The sequence below is a fragment of the Arachis duranensis genome, chromosome 1 (assembly GCF_000817695.3).
Source record: "Arachis duranensis cultivar V14167 chromosome 1, aradu.V14167.gnm2.J7QH, whole genome shotgun sequence".
Classification (NCBI taxonomy): domain Eukaryota; kingdom Viridiplantae; phylum Streptophyta; class Magnoliopsida; order Fabales; family Fabaceae; genus Arachis; species Arachis duranensis.
Window position 1 is genome coordinate 57,975,551 of NC_029772.3, and position 5,340 is coordinate 57,980,890.

The window sequence follows — 5,340 nt, forward strand, 5'->3', positions numbered from 1 at the left end:
TGATGTGATAAGTGTGAAGTGGATATGAGATGGATGACCATTTCTCTATATTATTGAGAATATCAAGAGAAATTGTATAATTAATTGAGTTTGAAAAGGTGACCCCTTATTTAATTGTGATAAATATTAATACTAGTATTTCTTATTTTTACTTATTTTATATTGATTATATCTTTCCTATTTTTCCATTTCTCCTTGCCAAATCCAAAATCACAGGCTAGTCATCAGCATCAAAAGTTCAAAACACATATTCACCATGTGTCCAGCTCCCCTGTCAAAAAACACAAACCATTTCTCACTCTCATCTTCTTTTCTTTCTCAATCTCCTCCGTACCTTCCTCTCCTCGTTGCACCACATCGACGCCGCGGCTCTGGAATGTGATGCCGTCGCTGCAGCTTTGCTGCGTCCCATCGCCGCCTCGCCGTGCTCCTCTGCTTCTCTTTCCTCCACTTCTTTCTTGTGCTCCCCGTCGTACTCCTCTGTTGCCGTGCCACCTCAGCTCCATCCATCGCTGCTCGATTCACTCTCCATCATCACAATAGGTAGGCTTTATTTTTTTTTTATTTAGGCAATTAAGGTTCCTAATCCCGAATTCTTAATCATTAGCTTGTGTTAAATTTAATTAGGGTTTGATATCACAATTTCTGATTTAATTAGGATTTTTCTGCCACATAAGTTTAATTTCTGTTACTCCTTTTCAATTTCTGCCACATAAGTTTCCGATTTTACACGGATTCGGTTTCTGAAAAGCCTTCATGTTTCATATCATATCATATACTATTACTCATAGGTTGCAGCCTGCGCTACTTGTTTGATTTTTTGGGAATTTATTCTATTTCTAGTTAAATTATTGATTATCTTTCTAAATAAATCCTCCTAGAGAAGGTTATGAAACTATCAAGTTAAATCTCATGACTCTTATGATTGACAAGTTTAGGCCTTAGATTGATTGAGTTTACTAGTTAAGTTTGCTGATTCAAGTGTAGCTAAATTCCCCGAATTTTAGGTGAATTTTCAAGTTCGATAATGTTGCTTCTAACTACTAAATCAAGGAATAAGTGATTCTTTTATAAGATTCCAAGATTTTGAAATTATCTAACTTTTACTTCAAATAGCATTTAGGAGGATTTTATGATTTTTTTTGAGATGCTATATTATTGTTCTTTATTTTGTTATCGTTTCAACATATTTAGGTAGCATTATACTAGTATTACAATGATATCTTGTGGCAGAAATTGGAGACCTGTGCTCTAATCATGGAGTGAAAACGTTCACTGAGGAATTGAACAACTTCTCTGGTGTGAAAGGATACTGCGTTTATGCTTGCATTACTCTTGTTTTTTTATATTAATTTCTTCACTATATGTAGAGTACAGTAATTTTATAGTGCATCATTTCTAGTATTGCCCCAGTTATGCTTAGAACTCAGCATGCTGAAGCTGTAATTTAACTTTCTTCACTGATAAAGTTTCCCAATTTTTCCAGTGAGGTAGGCAATGGATCATGGGATTCATGGTTTCTGCCTTTGTCAGAGCAGGTATAGTTAAGAAAAAAGAGGATTTGCTATGTTGAGTGGAAGGAATTGCTAGTATTTATTATTTAACATTTGTGTTCTTTTACTTGATTGCAGACTAATATTGTTTGTGAAAAGATGATTAGGATTCCTGCAGTATTATGGTAACATTTCTTGCTATACATTGGCTTAATTACAGGACGCATGCTTATTTTAGTTGACTATGTTTTTCTAGTTCATATCAGGGGTTTTTCTTATTACTTGATTATCTTTCAATTTTCAAATCATAAGATGCTGCCACGGTTCATCTTCTCACTTGTTTAGAGGGGAATCTGTAATTGTTTAAAAGGAAACTTTAATTATATGCTTGTCAACAATTGTCTGTCAAAAGAAGATAGACAATATTGCAAAAGAGTGATGTGTATTCAATACAGTGTTTTGAAATGGCGGTTATGGCGGCGCCATAACGGCATGGCGTGGCGGGTTTTGACCCTGCCGCCATTCACTGGACGCCGCGATGGGGTAATAACGGGGGCGCCATCATGGCGGCCGCAATTGCGGTGGCGCCATGGCGGGACGCAATACATATGGCGGAAATGGCGGGCTGTTTTGGGTTTTCGAGAAAAAATTGAGGGTAGTTTGGGTAATTTACTAAACCCAAGTCAGATCCCACTAACAACTAACCCTAATTTTCAGCCCCTCACTCATAACTCCCTCCTCTGCCTCTTGTTCAAAAAAAATTCCCTCTCTTCGTCTATGTGCTCTCATCTCTGCGACTCAAATTTCTTCATCAGCCCTCATCCATCGCCGCCGTCCGTCGCGCCGTCCGTGGAGCCGTCCGTCGCGCCGCCAAACGCGCCACCCAACGCGCCGCCCATCTCTGTTCTCTCAACGCTGCTGCTCATCACCTTTTGACACTGCTGGTTCGTGCCCCTTCTTCTCTTCTAGTCTGCTCCTATCTTTTTCTTTCCTCTCTTCCCTGCTGCCCATTCTTTCTCTGCCCATTCTTTCTCAATAATCAGTGACAGTGTTAAACTTCTCCTCCTCCATTTTTTTGCATTCAGTATACAATGTCCACTTCTAATGCTCCTACCCCTGCCTCTGCTGGTCCCACTGTTGGTGCTGCCCCTGTTGGTCCCGCTCCCGCTGCAGCTGTCCGCTCTAATAGAGTTGACCCAGGCTGGAAATATATTAGTACAGTAGAGGAAGGAAATACCAATGAGTATGTAATTTTTGTGGAAAAATTACGAAAGGAGGCATCACACGGGCAAAAGAGCACTTAATGATCAAGCCTGGAAACGTTGCTGGATGTAAAATGGTTCCAAAAGATGTTATTGCTGAATTATGGGAGTATTACCATAAAAAAAAAATCGAGGAAGACAAAGTGCCACCCCGGGAAGCACCGAAGAACAGAGTGTCAATGCTAGGGAACTTGACTTCTATATATGTATTATTGCTCTTTTAGATTGTCATATTACAATGTTCAAAATTTCTCCTTTTCATCTTTTCTATTCTTCCCTAATATCTTAATGTTCGAAATAGCATTTTATAACATTGTCTATTATGCTTTAATTCATATATAATTTCTTACAGTGGTTTTATTTATCTGTTTTAATGAAATCATGATGTGAGCATTGCCCATAAAAGTAGTTGTTGTTCCATTTTTACTGAATGATCAATGGATAGCTGATAGATATTTCGTATTAACTTTCTCCTCAATGAGTTTTAAATTTGTTTTATCTGACAATGAAATATTTGTTCCAGCAAAACACACTAGAAGCAGCAATAAATGACATAAACAATTCTTTTGGAAAGGGAAGTTTTACAAGTTGGGCAATGCTGGGGGAGCTTTAGTGTATGTATCTTCATATTTGTAGTCATTTTTAATCACATGTTTTCCTAATCTATTGTATTATATTTAAGGGAAAAAAAATGTCAATTGTGCCCTGAATATTTTTTGTCATATAAATTAGACTTATGGTTGATAGAATTTTTTTCCTCCATCATCCTGAATATTGCAGTGAAACATGTCCTAGCGGCTGTTTGACCTTGGACTGTGCTTTAGGTGGCGGTCTTCCAAAAGGTAGAATTGCTGAGGTATTGACTGCCTAGTATATGTTTGTGTTCACTGTTCGTTTAGTTCTTCGCACCATCTTATTTACAACTTTTAGGTTTCTGGAGTGAGGAGCAAGTAAAATAATTCGGTGTGAATTATGAAGAATGAGATATATTTGTAAGCTGCAAGGATTGGGTCATTGGGGTTTTATTCAATTGGTATTTGTTACTAGTTTTGGTGTTTTATGGCATCTTCAACAAGTTGGGATTGCTTGGTTACCTTGTTTTTTTAATTTTTTTTAACCTGTACTTTAGTTTACCTTTTCCCCATTTTCGTCTTTGTTTCTCTCTGTACCCTGACCTGTGTTTATCAATCGTCATATGCAGTGCTTAACATGTATAGGAGTATGTTACTGTAGTTTGGGAGGGCTTCTAATAAAACTATCAGAAAAAGCTGGTTTATGCATTATTGCTCCTTGATTCTTTTGTTCATTAATTTACACGTGATAGGGTTGTTGATTCTTTTTTATTACTTTATGCCTGAATTGTTCTGTCATGGTCAAACTGACATTATCTTCTGGCTATACTTCTAGATATTTGGACCAGAAAGTAGTGGGAAGAGTACCCTTGCACTTCATGCTATTGCAGATGTGCAGATAATTCATTTGTATAACAATAATGTACTTGATGTAAATATGTTTTGAGACCAACGTGCAATTCTATTTTTAATGTCTAGAAACTAGGAGGAAATGCAATGCTCGTTGATATATTATTAGCTATCACATGAATAGTTACTAGACCAATGTGCAATTCAAGATTAGTTATTACCTTTTCTTGTGCTGCTGCTACTTACTGGTGTGTGGATTCTATTGAGTTTTATTGTACATTCTGTCTCCATTTGTGTACTTTGCTATTTGTCTACGTGTGTATTTGAAGTGATGAGTTTATTTCAAGTCAACCAATCTTTTATGCTTGATTTCTTCTAATAAAACTTCTTGAAAATTTAGGAGTCACATTTGTATGTATATGCGAACCAGGTGCTAAACGCAGGCAAAAATAAGCTTAGATCCATGGATGAGGTCAGATCACTTGTTAGCCTCCGAGCACTAATTTTGAAGGGTCAGACTTCTTTTGCTAACTATCTACTTTGAAGACAAGAAGAGGGCAAGATTCCATGGTTAGAATGAGGATGATCATGCTGAAGTTGTTGATAATCTTGAATTTGAGAGAAAATCGAGTAAGAAAAAGAAGAAAACTGTTGATGATTTCAAGAAGGAAGTCAGAGTCGCTGACGAGGAAAATTAGATCATAACAAGAAATCAACTAAGAAAAAGCTCAAGAATGATAGACAAGCCCACAGACAAGAAATTAGCTCTGCAGGAGAATGTTATTTGGATCGAGAAGAAACATAAGAAAAAACAAGAATGAGAAAAAAGTGAACTTGATACGATTGTTTATATCTAATGTATCAATACACTATTTGTGTTTATGTTTTGAGTTGACTTGTTTGTTTTTAATATTTTTCTTTTAGTTTGATAATACGATGAACTTGTTTATTTTTTAAAATACTATGAATGTTCTAATACAAGTTAGATAAAAATTAGATGAAAATTTATCCTGACTAAATTTATATTTATTTTGTATGAAAACTAATTTATTTTGCAATAAAATCTAAAAAAGTTATGTTTTATCTTACTTGTCGAAAATTTGACAGAAAATTTGTAAAAAAAAATTGACTATTTAGCGAAATAGGGGGGACAGTTACCTAAAG

The 5,340-nt window shown here is 36.1% G+C and overlaps 1 long non-coding RNA gene across 2 annotated transcripts; it reads left to right on the forward strand.

The window, feature by feature from the left end:
* Positions 1 to 200: 200 nt before the first annotated feature.
* Positions 201 to 5,135, forward strand: LOC107489807 (uncharacterized). 2 transcript variants are annotated; one of them, XR_008001568.1, is made up of 6 exons: positions 201 to 543; positions 1,487 to 1,538; positions 1,632 to 1,678; positions 3,279 to 3,369; positions 3,536 to 3,611; positions 4,607 to 5,135. It is a non-coding gene; the product is annotated as an uncharacterized LOC107489807 (long non-coding RNA). The 2 variants fall into 2 exon arrangements; XR_008001569.1 differs by having other exon boundaries at positions 3,536 to 3,597.
* The last annotated feature ends 205 nt before the right edge of the window (positions 5,136 to 5,340 follow it).